Below are 16,392 nucleotides of genomic sequence, written 5' to 3' on the forward strand. Positions count from 1 at the left end.
ATACATATGAAATTAATGACATTTTTATTGTGCGATGCATTACTATATTTTGTCTTGGTTATCATTGCAGTATTTATTTTAAAAGTATTTCCTGAAGTATCTCCCCAGCTCAAATAATATCTTTTTACTATTAGTCTTATTTCTTATGGTCCAGCCAATTACCAATTTGATTGAGACCTTTTAATTCCATCAGATGTTTGCCACCCGTCCCTGGTGCATCATTTAGTAATTACCTTGGAAATGTAAAGTATTCAAGTAATGCAGTTTGTGTCATTGACATTTTTGTTGATGATTGAATAAAGTCCAAAAGTTGGCATCCTGCACGGGTCAGCACATTTATTTGTCAGGATGAAGGTTGCATGTCTTCAACAGCTCTTTGTTAATCAGAAATGAATTGATGGAGCTGTCAGTAAACTTCCAAGTAGAAGAATTAGCTGGGAATTTGATCTGTGTAAGCAGTGATAAAAGTGGCTTGGAAAGCAATTATTGTGTTGTCCATTGGTCAGCTAGGAGTTAAGGCTGAACCCTTAGCATAATTTGCAAAAGTGAGAGTAAGACCATAAAGCCATAAGTTAGAAGGGTAGAACTGGCCATTCATCCCACTAAATCTGCTCTGGATTCAATAGGATCATGGCTGATTTGATGATTCTCACTTTCTTGATTCCCTTTTCCAAAAAAATATGTAATCCTTTTTCTGGGATTATGTTCTCTGGTCCTAGAATATCCCAGAAGGCGATACCCTGTCAAATCCTCTAAGATTATTGTATATTTCCATGAAAGTGCAACTCATTCTTCTATATTCCAATGAATACAGGACAGGCCCAATCTATTCTTCATAAGACAGTCCCTCCATACCTGGTATCAATTGAATGAACAGTCTCTGGATTGCTTCAAATACAATACATTTTTCCTCAGACCAGCTGATGGAGATATTCACTGATATCTTCAACCTCTCCCTCCTACAAACCAAAGTTCCCACCTGCTTCAACAAGACCACCATCATCCCCATACCTAAGAAAGTTCATGCTATGTGCCTTAATGACTACCACCCAGTAGCTCTGACCTCCAAAATCATCAAAAGCTTCAAGAGGCTGGTCTTGGCCCACATAACTCAGCTTGCCTTGATCCGCTGTAATTTGCCTATCTACTTAACAGGTCCACAGTGGACGTCAAATCCCTAGCCCTACACTTATCCCTGGACTATCTGGACAACAAGGGCACACACATCAGACTCTTGCTCATTGACTACACCTCCGCCTTCAACACTATTATCTCCTCCAGACTAATCTCAAAACTCTGAGACCTAGATCTCGTCTCCATCCTCTGCAATCGATCTTCAGCTTCCTGACCTACAGACCACAATCAGTGAAGATAGAAAACTGCACTTCCTTCATGATAACACTCAACACCGGAGCCCCCAAGGATGCATTGTCACCCCCCTACTATACTCCCTCTACAGCCATGAGTGTGTTGTTAAATTCCGAACAAACACCATCTGCAGGTTTGCTGACAACACCACTGTGGTAGGTCCGATATCAAACAATGATGAATCAGAATACAGGAAGGAGATACAGGGTTTGGTGTTGTGGTGCAATAATAACAACCTCTCTCTCAATGTCAGCAAAAACTAAAGAATTAATCATTGACTTCAGAAAGAAAGGAGGTGAACATATCCCATCTACAATCAAAAAAACAGAGCTTCAGAGGATTGAGAGCATCAAGTTCCTCAGTGACAATAACCAACAACCTGTCCTGGACTTTCTACATAAATGTGATAGTCAAGAAGGCACAGCAAAACCTCTTTTTCCTCAGGCGGCTCAGAAAATTTGGGATATCCATAAGGACCTTCACCAAATTTTACAGAAAGCATACTGTCCAGGTGCATAACAGCCTGGTACAGCAACTGTCCTGCCCAGGATCATAAAAAACTACAGAAGGTTATGTCCACAACCCAGATCATCATGGAAGACAACCTCCGATTCGTGGATTCTATTGACACTTCTCGTTGCCATGGAAAAGCTGCCAACATCAACACCATCCCCCCCCAGCAACGCTCTCCTACAACCTCTTTCATCAGGCAGAACATACAGAAGGTTGAAAACACACACACCAGCAGGTTCAGGAACAGCTTCTTCCCAGCCATTATTAGACTGAAGAATGGACTCTCTAACTTCAAATAATCTTCATCTTATTAATACTAATCTTGTCTACCACGTGCATCCTGTGCAGTGTAACCTGTGCCGTACTCTAAGTTCTTTTTCACCCAGTGATCTGGTTGTCCTTGCTTACTATGATCTGCCTGTATTGCTTGCAATAAAAGCTTTTTGCTGTACATAGGTACACGTGACAATAAATCAAATCAAATCAAGTCAATCAGATAAGGAGCCCAAAACTGTTCACAGTATTCTGACTGACTAGTATGCTGTATAGTCTATAAGTGTGGCAATGGAAAAGCACAGCAGGTCAGGCAGCATCCGAGGAGCAGGAGAGTCGAAGTTTCAGGCATAAGTCTTTCACATTCGTGATGAAGGGCTTATGCCTGAAATATCGACTCTCCTGCTCCTCTGATGCTGCCTGGTCTGCTGTGCTTTTCCAGTGACACACTTTTTTACTCTGATCTCCAGCATTTGCAGTCCTCACTTTCTCCTAGTATGCTGTATAGTTTTAGCAAAATGTCTCTACTTTCATACTCAATTCGCTTTTAAATAAAAGCCAGCATTCCATTTACCTTACTTATTATGTGATTTATAAATGAGGATCCTAGTCCCATAGCTTTCTGCAGCCTTTTTCCATTTCAGCTGCTCTATTCTTTCTTCCAAAGTGCATGATCTTATAACTCCCCATATTATGTTCCATTTGCTAAGTTTTTTGCCCACTCACTTGACTTGTCTACATCTTTCTGCAGAGTCTTTGTGCCATCCTCATTAATTGCCTTCCTAACTCCTTTTGTGTTGGAACCTTACTGTAGCCAGATGGTGTCCAATGCCGAGTTTGCTAACAGTAGTCTCACCCTAATTTGAAATGGATAGCAACAAAAAAAAAAGGCATGTTTGAAGAGGATTAAACATAAAATCAGGTGTGGCAGGAGTTTTAAAAATACCGCCAGATATCAGCAGATAAGAATTGGAAGCAGGAGTAAACCATATGGCCCCTCAAATCGGTTCTGCCAATCAATATGATCATACCTGATCCTTGGCTTCAATGCACAATATCTTGACCACTCATCATATCCCTTGGTTCACAGAGGGAGCAAGAATCTATCACACTCAGCTTTAAATATACTTGATAACGAACTACCCACTGGGTTTGAGAATTCCAAAGATTCAAATCCTTTGAGTAAAGAAATGTTTTGTCTCAGACTGAAATAATTAGTCTCTTGTCCTGAGGATTAAGAACTTAGGTTCTAAACTCACCATTCAGGGGAAATAACATATCAGTACTTATCCTGGTAAGCCCCTTCAGAACTTTGTACAATTCAATTCTTCTGAACTTCAGAGAATCTACTCAGCTTTCATCACTGAAGCACTGTTTCCTGCCAGGAATCAATCTAATGAATCTCCAGTGTTCCTCCAAAGCAAGCATGTCTTCCTTAAATGTGTAGACCAAAACTGCATATGGTTCCCAACTATAGTCCAAGAACTCTCTACTTAAGTTCATGACACCACCCACTCCTTCACATCCTCCAAGATTTTCATTTCCCTGCCCCAACACCTCATTTTACCATGGTCATCCAGTCCCTGTACACATCGATCTGACACGACAAAGGCCTCCAAGCCCTCTGTTGCTTCCTCTCACGTCGTCCAAACCAGTACCCTTCCACCGACACCCTCATCCGCCTGGCTGAACTGGTCCTCACCCTCAACAACTTCTCCTTCCAATCCTCCCACTTTCTCCAAGCTAAAGGCGTGGCCATGGGCATCCGCATGGGACCCTGCTATGCCTGCCTGTTTGTCGGATATATGCAACAGTCCATATTCTGCAGCTACACCGGTACCACCCCCCACCTGTCCTCCAGTACAACAATGACTGCCTTGCGCTCTCATGAGAAGGTTGAACAGTTCATCAACTTTACCAACACCTTCCACCATGACCTCAGATTCATCTGAACCATCTCAGAAACCTCCGTCCTCTTCCCGGACCTCTCCATCACCATCTCTGGCAACTAACTAACCACAGACATATACTACAAGCCCACCGACTCCCACAGGTACTTAGACTACACCTCCTCCCACCCTAACTCCTATAAAAACATCACCCCTTATCCCAATTCCTCTGCCTCTGCTGTATCTGTTCCCTGGCTGACCAATTCCACCTCAGAAAGTCCCAGATGGCCTCCTTCTTCCACAATCGCAACTTCTCTTCCCATGTCATTGACGATGCCCTCCAGCGGATCTCCTCCACTTCATGCACCATTGCCCTTGAACCCCACCCCTCCCAATGGAACAAGGACAGAACCTCCCAGGCCCTTCCACCCCACCAACCTCCACATACCTCGCCTCATTCTCTGCCACTTCCACCACCTCCAAACGGACTCCATCACCAAAGATATATTTCCTTGCCCACCCCTATCAGCATTCCAAAAAGACCTTCTGCAACTCCCTTGTCAGGTCCACGCGCCCCCACCAGCCCACACCCCACTCCTGGCACCTTCCCTACGACCGCAGGAAGTGCAAAACCTGCGCCCACACTACTTCCCTCACCTCTGTCCAAGGCCTCAAGGAGTCCTTCCACAGTTATCAGAAATTTGCCTGCACCTTTACAAATGTCATCATCTATTGCACTCAGTTGTGGTCTCCTGTACATCGGGGAGACAGGATGCCTTCTTGCAGATCATTTCCAAGAACATTTCTGAGACACCCGCACCGGCCAACCCCAGTGCCCGTGGATGAACACTTCAACTCCCCCTCTCACTCTGTCAAGGACATGCAGGTCCTGGCCTCCTCCACCACCAAACTGTTACCACCTGATGCCAGGAGGAAGAACGCTTCATATTCCGCCTGGGGACCCTGCAACCACACAGGATAAATGTGGATTTCAACAGCTTCCTAATTTCCCCTCCCCCCACATTATCCCAGTGCCAAGCCTCCAACTCAGCACCGCCCTTCAGACCTGTCCATCACTTCCCCCTCTGATCTATCACCTTCTCCCTCACCTTCATCCATCTATCGCTTTCCCCGCAACCCCACACACCTCCCATTTATCTCTCAGCTCTGACCCACAAGCCTCTATCCTGAGGAAGGTCTTATGCCCAAAATGTCGATTCTCATGCTCCTTGGATGCTGCCTGACCTGCTGTGCTTTTCCAGCACTAATCTCTCAACTACGGTCTAGGCAGAGCAAGATATCCTTATTTTATGGATGTCATCCTCTTGCAGTAAAGGCAGGCATGCTGTTTGCCTGCTTGTTGAAGATTAAGGTCTCATTAAATGCAAGTGGAAGTAGTATTAGGCAATCCACTCACCCTTGGGTTTGTTGAATTTCTTAAGAACCAAATGCAAAATTCACCCTGCTCCCACCTCCAAGCAAATAGTGCAGCAGCTTGTATTAAGTGAGCTGGTGTTGGGCAAGGCTCAGCGTGGATCTTCCCTTTGACTGATACCTATGGCCATCAGAGTCATTCATTATATCAGTCAAGAGTGTCGTGTTGGAAAAGCTCATCAGACCAGTCAACATCCGAGGAGCAGGAGAATCAACATTTTGGGCATAAGCCCTTCATCAGGAAATTTCTGGTGAAGGGCTTATGACCAAAATGTCGACTTTCTTGCTCCTCGGATTCTGCCTGATCTGTGATTTTCCAGAATCACACTGCCAACTCTGATCTCCAGCATTTGCAGTCCTCACCATTATCTCAGACCTGTTTTGAGTCAAACTTGTATAATATCACCTGTTCTGGTCCTGGCTGTTGTTCCAACAGTGAGAAGCTCTCAAACTGCTGCAGAGTCATTAGCCAGTTAGGTTCATCAGTTTTAATTGGTCCCTTTAGTTTTACACTGAACAGCTTTGGATTTTGCATTTCTACAACTTGCTATAAAAGATCATTTTTTTCATCCTGTTCTCTGTCGTGAGTGCTCCCTTTCATTTACAGTTGTTCCCTCAGAGGTCTAAAATACACTGATTCTTCAATGCTATCGTCAGCAATGCACCAAATTAATTAATAATTTGTTGTGTACGCCTAAGAGTTACGACAAATCTGGTTTTGCAGTTCATTTCCAAAACATTATATAAGCTAAAGTGATGTCTGTGATGGTAGGTACAATCATATTAAGCATTGGAGAACAGCTCTGGGCTATGAAAATGCATTCTTTTTCTTATCAAATAAAATTACTCTTCCATCTGTTTTGCCACATTTTTGTTAAATTGCAATGGTTTGTTTTGTAGATTTGACAGAATACTTCAAAGCTAAATGGCCATATTATGCTACCTTTTTGGTGTGTATAATATACTATCATTCAATTCTATCTCTTACCACAGTCTCTTTTTTTCTCTTATTACGCCAATGCAGCATTTCATTAATTGCAAGTTTGACCTATTCTTACCTAATCCACATGCAGTAACAAGCTGTGCTTTTTACTGATTTCATATTCTGCATTTTTTTGCACATCTAAGTTAAATGTGCATATTAGGATTGTACATATTTCTAAAGAAAATCGCAAAAGAGTTTCTTCTTTGCATCTGAAGGAGAGATTTAATGTTTGGACCTAAGTGATGCATTTTTATTCCAATGTTAATCATGACTCCATATCATTTAAAATTAGTGGCTAGAAAACTAGATCTAAATAAGAATTAGAGAAAACGAGAAAGAGAAAAGGAGAGAAGGAGGGGGAGAAAATGAAAAGAGAATGAGAGGATTGCATGTAAATGGTTGGGAAGAGTAATTATGGTAAACATTACATTCTTAGCTTCAAATTTTATTCTAAATGGGACACAAATGATAGCAACTACAGAATTTTTCTGTGAAGTGATTGTAATGATGTCAGCCAGGTGGATCTCATAGAACATGAGTTCCCCTGATTGGGGTCGTTAATCTGGTCCAATCATGGAACCCAGGCTAACTAGGGGGTTTACTGGCTCTTTAAAAGAGTTATTCAATTGAGTCCACTCGCTTGCTCTTTCCTGAGCTTTACTGCTTAATTTCAAAATAATATGCTTTTCAAATTTTAATAGAATGTTACTAAAGCTATATTCCACATACAATGGAACCAGTGCAAGCCACAGCAATCTCCCATCTGCAGCTCATTGAATTATTAAAAGCTATTCTCTCTCTCTCTCTCAAACAGCTGGAATTGGATTCAAACTGTGTCTGTAAAGATTGCTCAACTGAATGTCAACAGTAATAAGTGCTGAGAAGAATTTCTGTCAGTTACAGACCAAAATTCATTGGTTAATTACAAAGTTATATATCCCAAGGCATCAATTAAATATCAAATAAAGTGCAGGAAGTTGTTTTTATGTCACCAACACAAGGCAAACTAAAAATTCTGAAGAAGTACATGATGAAATTAATGGCTGTCACTGTAAATAAATGGTAATGAGTTCAAGTATACTTTGAAGTGTGCATTAAACTGTGTCCCTTTTTGTCAACTGGTCACATATAAAATTATACTATTGTAAAAGAAGGATAATCAGAGATGGGCAATAAATACTGGACTAGCAAGTGACATCCACGTGTCATGAACAAATAAACAACATGCAGGTGATGGAAACTCTCAAAAGCATGATTAGCACTCGCTTTTCTTCTCTCTACAGATCCTGCCCGAGTTGATGTGTGTTTTCAGCAACTACAGAATTTTTCTGTGAAGTGATTGTAATGATGTCAGCCAGGTGGATCTCATAGAACATGAGTTCCCCTGATTGGGGTCGTTAATCTGGTCCAATCATGGAACCCAGGCTAACTAGGGGGTTTACTGGCTCTTTAAAAGAGTTATTCAATTGAGTCCACTCGCTTGCTCTTTCCTGAGCTTTACTGCTTAATTTCAAACCTGAGATCGATAAACTTTGGTTAAGCAAAGATATTTTTAAAATAAGCCAAAGGAGACATTGATGAGAAAAGAAAGAAAAAAATATATAAACAGGAGGGTCAGACATCCTGACAATCTGAGAGCTGACTCTGAGGGAGCTGGATTAATGTTAATAGATTTCCACATGTAAATAAAGGATGATGTGGTGATGGAATACTGACCTCTATGGAGTTATTTCAGTGGTGATGAGAGAAGGGTGCATTCCCGAAGACATTAGCTTGCAACCATCGTCTTTGATGTCAGGTAAGCGTTTCTGGCATCATGCTGTTATTAGGGAAGCTTGACTCATTTAATTCTGCCATCGAAGACTGGGCCCAGTGTATGGAAAGAGGGCATTTCTTTTCAGGGCAAATGACATTGGGGCAGATGAAAAACAGTGAGTAATTCTCCTCTCAGATTGGAGATCTGCAGCTCTGTTATTAGTTTTACTTTCCCCATGGTACCAGATACTAAAACCTTTCAAGAGTTGACAGATTTAGTAAAGGAATTTTACAACCCCAAGCCTTTTCTAATTTTGAGATGCTGCCAGTTTTACTCAGCAATTGGGGAAACAGGGAATTTGTATTGGAATTTTTGACTAGGTTAAGATGATGAGCAGAGGCATATGACTTTGGTTTAATCCTTAATGAGATGTTGAGAGACTGTTTGTTTGGTATGTGGGATTAATGATGTAACCATGCAAAAGGGCCTATAGCTGAAGCCCTACTAGACTTCAGACAGTTACTAAAACTAGCTTTATCATTGGAAAATGGGGCATATGAAACATTTGAGTTACTGGATATTCCAATGGAAGTGGATACCCTGGCTAATCCGTCTGAGCTTGGGGAGCACCATTTGACTGAAGACAATTGTATAGCCTCACTCAGGACATAACTTAAACAGAGGGACTCTAGATAACCCCACATCAAACCCAAAAACAAACTCAAACCTCAGTCAAACAATTAAAATTCTCTTCAGGATCCAGGCTAGTAAGCCATTGTAATTGCTTCCACAATACGGATTCAAGACAGCAAAATCATAGATTCCCCACCAACTCTCCAAAGAGCATCCCATCCCTGCATCTCCCATGTGTAACCCACACACCCCGGACACAACAGGCACTGTAGCATTGCCAAAACACCTAGCCTGCACATCTTTTGACTATGGGAGGAAACCAGAGCAAACTCACACAGACACAAGAAGAACGTGCAACCTCCACACAGATAGCCATCCAAGGACTGGAATTGAACCTGGGTCTCTGGAGCTGTGAGACAGCAGTGCCAACTACTGAGTCACTGTATCACTCCTAGTTATGGGATAAGGATTCCCACTAGACCTAAATTGAGAAAAGAGAACTCATGGGCCAATATGTAGAAGACTGCATCTGGAGTCCTGGGAAGCCTACCTACATCTGGTTTGGAACAGTTAAATTACTTAGCAACATTCAAATCGGAACCAATCAAAATAAATGTCTGGTTAAATAGTCAGCAGGTTTTAATGGAGGTTAATACCAGCGTGACCATTTCAGTGATTGCAGAACCAGTCTTTAACAAAATTCACGATGTACTCCAACTTTTAAGTTTGAGCAAGACTTTAGCTAAACTAAGAATCTGTACTGGGAAACCTTTACAGATTAAGGGTACATCTTCGGTCTCAAATGAGAAGCTACCATTGATTACGATGAAAGGCTTGATCCCAAGTTTGATTGGGCAAAATGGGTTGAGAAAGATTTAGCTGTATTGTGTCAACATTTTTCAATTAGAAAACAGCTGCCTGAGTGAAGTCCTAATCAAATACCCGGATGTTTTCCAGGAAGGCTGAGGGACTATCAATGGAGCTGTGGCCACCTTGCATATTGACGAGGCAGCAATTCCATGACTCTGTAAGGCCCACCCAGTGCCACTTACATTACGGGCAAAAGTAGGGGCAGAAATCAGAAGGCTAGAGAGCAAAAGAATCAACAAATTTGTCCAGTTTGCCATAGGTGCAGCATCAAACGTACCGCTTGTGAAGCCCAAAGGGTCTGCTCACTTTTCAACAAATGGTCAATCACTTATCACAGTTGAATAAATACCCAGTCCCTCACATAGAGGATTTATATGTAAAGCTGGCAAGGGGGCACTGTCCTTCACAAAGCTAGACATATGCCATGCATTCCCACAATCGCGGTTGGATGAGGATTCCCAGAAGTATGTTGCCATTAATACCCATATTGTATGAAAAAACAAGACTGCCATTTGGCGTAACATCAGCCTGTGCAATTTTTATCTCACAATGGAGAACATTTTGCAAGGTCTACTCCAGGTTGCCATTAATCTAGATGGCATGCTAATGACAGCGAAGACCAATAAGGAGCACTTAGAGACCTTGGGGTTGGTCCTTACTGTTTCTCCCAGGTGGCCGTATGCCTTAGGAAGGAAAAACTTGTGTTCCAGGCACTCCAAGTAACCCATTTAGTCTATAGAGTTGACAAGACCGTGTTACATGCATTGGAAGACAAAGTGAGGACAGTCAAAAATGCCTCCGCTCTCATGTCTGTACAGGTGCTTAGGTCTTTCCTTGAGCTGGTAAATTGTTATGGCATGTTTATGTATAACCTGGCCTCCATGCTGGCACCTTTGCATCAACTCTTAAAGAAAGATCAGCCTTGGAAATGGTCACATAACGAAGCCATGGTTTTCAGAGAAGTGAAGAAATGGCTATCATAAAGCATAGAAAATTACAGCACAGTACAAGCCCTTCGGCCCTCGATGTTGCACTGACCTGTGGAACCAATCTGAAGCATATCTATCCTACACTATTCCATTTTCATTCTTACATTTATCCAGTGACAATTTAAATACCCTTAAAGTTGACGAGTCTGCTATAGTTGCAGACAGGGTGTTCCATGCCCCTACTACTCTCTGAGAAAAGAAACTATCTCTGACATGTGTCCTATATCTATCACCCCTCAATTTAAAGCTATGTCCCCTCATACTAGCCATCACCCATTCAAGAAAAAAGGCTCTCACTGTCCACCCTATCTAACCCTCTGGTTATCTTACACATCTCAATTAAGTCACCTCTCAACCTTCTCTCTAATGAAAACAGCCTCAAGTCCCTCAGCCTTTCCTCATAACACCTTTCCTCCATTGCAGGCAACATCCTAGTAATTTGCATCTGAACTCTTTCCAAAGCTTCCACATCCTTCCAATAATGCAGTAACCAGAACCGTACTCAATACTTCAAGTGCAGCTGCAGCATAACCTCATGGCTCTGAAACTCAATCCCTCTACCAATAAAAGCTAACACACCGTTTGTCTTCTTAACAACACTATCAACCTGGGTGGCAACATTCAGGGACCTATGTACATGAACTCTGAGATCTCTCTGCTCATCTACACTACCAAGAATCTTACCATTAGCCCAGTACTCTGCATTCCGGTTGCTCCTTCCAAAGTGAATGACCCCACACTTTTCCACATTAAACTCCATTTGCCATCTCTTAGCACGACTATGCAGCTTATCCATGTCCCTCTGCAACCTGCAACTTTACTATCTTCCAGTGTTCTAGCATTATTCCTGTAGACAATGATGACATAAAAATCAAAGCCAAAGGCTCTGCAATCTCCTCCCTGGCTTCCCAGAGAATCTTATGATTAATCCCATCCGGCCCAGGGGACTTATCTATTTTCACACTTTCCAGAATTGCTAACACCTCCTCCTTGTACACCTCAATCCTGTCTAGTCTAGTAACCTGAACCTCAGTGTTCTCCTCGACAACATTGTCTTTTTCCAGCGTAAACACTGATGAAAAATATTCATTTAGCACTTCTCCTATCTCCTCGGCTTCACACTCAACCTCCCACTAACTGTCCTTGATTAGCCCCAAACTTTCTCTAGTCATTCCTTTATTCCTGATGTACCTCCAGAAAGCTTTAGGATTTTCCTTGATCTTAACTGCCAATGACTTCTTATGTCCCCTCCTGACTCTTCTTAGCTCTCTCATTAGGTCTTTCCTGGATAGCTTGTAACTCTCAAGCACCCTAACTAAGCCTTCACGTCTCATCCTAACATAAGCCTTCTTTCTCTTGACCAGAGTTTCAACTTGCTTAATAAACCATGGTTCCCTCATTTGACTACTTCCTCCCTGCCTGACAGGTATATACTTATCAAGGACACGTAGTAGCTGTTCCTGAATAAGCTCCATATTTCAATTGCGCCCATCCCCTGCAGTTTCCTTCCCCATCCTATGCATCCTAAATCTTGCCTAATTGCATCATAATTGCCTCCCCACCCAAGCTATAACTCTTGCCCTTCAGCATGTACCTATCTCTTTCTATCACTAAAATAAACCTAACTGAATTGTGGTCATGATCACCAAAGTTCTCATCTACCTCCAAATTTAATACCTGGCCAGGTTCATTACCCAGTACCAAATCCAATGTGGCCTTGCCCCTTGTTTATCTGTCTACATATTGTGTCAGGAAACCCACCTGCACACACTGGATAAAACTGACCCATTTAAAGTACTTGAACTATAGTATTCCCAGTTAATATTTGGATAGTTAACATCCCCCATAACATCTACCCTGTTACCCTTGGTCCTATCCAGAATTATCTTTGCGATCCTTTCCTGTACATCTCTGCAACTGTTTGGAGGCCAACAGAAAACTCCCAGCAGGGTGACCTCTCCTTTCTTGATTCCAACCTCAGTCCATACTACCTCAGTAGATGAGTCCTCAAACATTCTTTCTGCTACTGTAATACTGTCCTTGACTAACCATGCCACACCTCCTCCTCTTTTACCATTCTCTGTTCTTACTGAAACAACTAAATCCCAGAACCTGCAATAACTATTCCTGTCCCTGCTCTGTCTATATTTCTGAAATGGCCACAAAATCAAAGTCCCAGGTACCACCCATGCTGCAAATGTACCGACCTTATGCTCCTGGAGTTGAAGTAGACACATTTCAAACAACCTTCCTGTTTGCTGATGCACTCTTGCAACCTTGAAGCCATATTTATGACCTCATTACTCTCAGCCTCCTGACATTGGAATTATAGTTTAGATTCCCATCCCTAAGGCAGAGCACACTATGATCCCAAACACAATCTGGTGCTGACAAGCAATGCCTCTTCATTAAGCATCGGAGTAGTATTAGTTCATAGGTGGCCCAATGGAGAGGAATGCCCAATAGCATGTGCATCCAGAACTTTGGCGAATGCGCATAATTACACACAGATGGAGAAGGAAGGTTTGGCAGTCATATTAGGAGTTAGGAAGTAACACTAATACTTTTACAGACGTAAATTTGTAATAATAACTGTCCACAAAATCCCTGCTAGGTCTACTTAAAAAGGACAAGACAATGCCACCAGTAGCTTCAGGTCGAGTTTAGCATTGGGCCCTTATACCAAGCATGCATTGGATGCAGACATATGTTCTTTGGTGAGGCAGTGCCAAAAAGGGCAAACTGTCCTGCCAGCAGTTCCCCCACATTCGTGGGAATGACCAGGTAAACGCTGGACTCAGTTACACATCAACTATGCAGGTCCTCTCATGGGCTCAATATTGTTAGTCATTGTGGACACCTGTTCAAAGTGGCTGAATGTGCACAGAGTTCTTTCATCAAACATGGGACAATGATAGAATAACTGCACACATCTTTTGGAAGTATTGGTCACAGATAACAGGCCATCATTCACCAGCAGAGAATTTGAATATTTCCTAAAGTTGAATGATATTCATCATATCAGTCTGGCTCTATACCATCCATCAACAATGTTTTGGCAGAAAGACCAGTCCAAATTTTGAAGGCAGGCTTAAAGAAACAGCCGACAGCTTCACTAAATATCAAACTGTCCCAATTTGTATTTGATTATAGGGCTACCCTTCATATACTTATAGAGTTAGATTGAGTAGAGTTGCTAATGGGAGAATGTTTCGCATCAGTTTACATCTGATCTTCTCAGACCGAGGGGAATGATAAAATGGCATTAGGAACACTGATGCTGGGCGCAAGACTCAGCTAAATGAGAAAGAGAGTTTACTTCAGAGGATGACATTGGGTGTAGGAACCACAGGATTGGCCATGCATGGGTAAGAGGCATGGTCAATGCAAGGTTAGGTCCACTAACATTTAAGTTCAGGTAGGCCTGAACAAGCATGTGGACCATATGAAAGTTGCAAACTCACAAACAGTGCTGGAGAAAGATGTGCCCAGACCCACAACATCATTTCTCACCTTTTGGAACCCATGGATTCTCCCTCTCCGTCAAGTGTTGAGGATACTTCGGAATCTGAGATGGACACTGTGAATGTTGCCACTTTGATGCCTTTGCCACCTTAAGAACAGAATGAGTTTCTTCTGAGATGCTCTGGGCACAAGGGGTGAGCTACAGTGCGTGACATGCCACCTGTATCTGAAGCAAGGTTGGAGGAACCTGAACTGATGCTAAAACACCCCAGGAGAAAAAGCAGTCAAATGTCCTTGGACTCAGAGGGGGAGGGATGTATTGATTGTAACATGGTCAGTGACATAGACCTCATAGGATGTGAGTTCCCTGATTGCAGTTATTTACCTGGTCCAATCAGGGAGCCCTGGCAGACAGATAAGAACAGGAGTGTCCCCTCCCCTTCACTGTTTGATCACGCAGCATTGCCCTTTGATGTGAAGGGCACTGCTTGTCACTGGCCACTTGGGTGTTTCTTTTCTTCTTGGTGGTGGAAATTGAATAAGATTCGTGCACCTTGTGTCTTTCAGTGTGTCTCACACCTACACAGACACACAGCATGGGTGCTGGGGGGGGAAAAAAATCATTTTAAAAAACCAGAGTGCATCATGGGTTCTGTTCACTCTACAAAAAGAAATAAAGAACAGGAATGTCAAGGATGATTCACATATAAATAAAGGGTTACTTGGTGACAGGATACCTGCTCTGTGGAGTTATTTAACCTTGGGCTACTTAAATGTTATGCTCATTGTGTGTGCCTCTATTCCTATCTTCTGTGTTTTTGGGTTCATTAGGTGTTCACATGGTCTACATTGTGCAAAATTAGCCACCTTCTGGTCTGAAGAGAGAGACTTGCAGAGTAAGTATGATGTAACTTGTTGCATCTCCGCCATTCTATATCAGTTACAGAGATAGTCTATACATCACAGCAAATACTGTATCTGGCCTCTGTTTATACTCCCATGAGATCCTACTTTATTCACCACCAAATCCTCCTGAAATCATGACAGTGGGTGGTGCTTATTGTCCTCTGTCAAGTATTAACCCCTTTTTGACCTTTTGAACTCATACACAACATTCTTTCCCAAGCTTTTTTGTTGTTGTACATTTGTTGATAAATTATATTTACCATGACCACATCTTCTCCAGCCTTTGAGTTTAGTAAAATCAGATAATCTGAAGAAGCAAAGAAGCTGGGAAGAGGAGTAGGCCATTCAGCTTTTTGAGCCTACTCTGCCATTCAATATGACCATGATTGATCCTTTATCTCAATGCAATATTCCTGCTCTCTCCATAACCCTTGATGCCTTTAATATCTAAAAAAAAACTATTTCTTTTTTGAATATACTTAGTGTCCCAGACTCCAAAGACCTTCACTGTGATAGTGAATTCTACAGGTTAACCACCATCTGAGTGAAGACATGTTTCCTGAACTTAGCTATAAATGGCCTATCCTAACTCTGTGACCCCAGTTCTAGGCTCCTCAATCAGAGGCAACATCGTCCCTGCATCTATTCTGTCTAGACCCATTAAAATTTTGAACTTTTAGATCAGATTACTGCTTATTTTCTAAATTCTAGTGAATAATAAAGGTCCAGTCAAACCAATTTCTCTTCATACCACAGTCTTGCCATCCCCAGTATCAGCCTAGTGACCCTTCTGTGCACTCCCTCGATGGTAAATATATCTTTCCTTAAGTGGGGAGAACAACCTGCATTCAATATTCCAGGTGTGATCTCACCTGGAATAACTGTGGTAATACATTCATACTTCTAAACTCAATCCTCTTGCAAAGTAGACCAACATACTATTTGTCTTCCTGATTTTTGACTGCACCTGCCTGTTTACTTGCATTGACTAGTGCACAAGGACATGCAGATCACTTTGTATGTCCACATTTCACAATAAAGCACCATTTACATACTATTCTGCCTTTTTTCTTGTTTTTCATATTGAAATGCATAACTTCATATTTAGCCACTGCATCTTCCACGAGTTTGCTCACACAGTCAACTTGCCAGGATCACTCTGAAACCTCCTTGCTTCCTCTTCACAACTCATAATCCCACCTAGTTTTGTGTCACTGACAAACTTTCGAAATATTGCATTTGGTTTCCACATTCATATATATCTTGAATAGGTTTCACTATTCTCCTTGAATATGTTCTGGTCAGACTTAG

This window comes from Hemiscyllium ocellatum, chromosome 3 (assembly GCF_020745735.1).
Source record: "Hemiscyllium ocellatum isolate sHemOce1 chromosome 3, sHemOce1.pat.X.cur, whole genome shotgun sequence".
NCBI classification, from domain to species: domain Eukaryota; kingdom Metazoa; phylum Chordata; class Chondrichthyes; order Orectolobiformes; family Hemiscylliidae; genus Hemiscyllium; species Hemiscyllium ocellatum.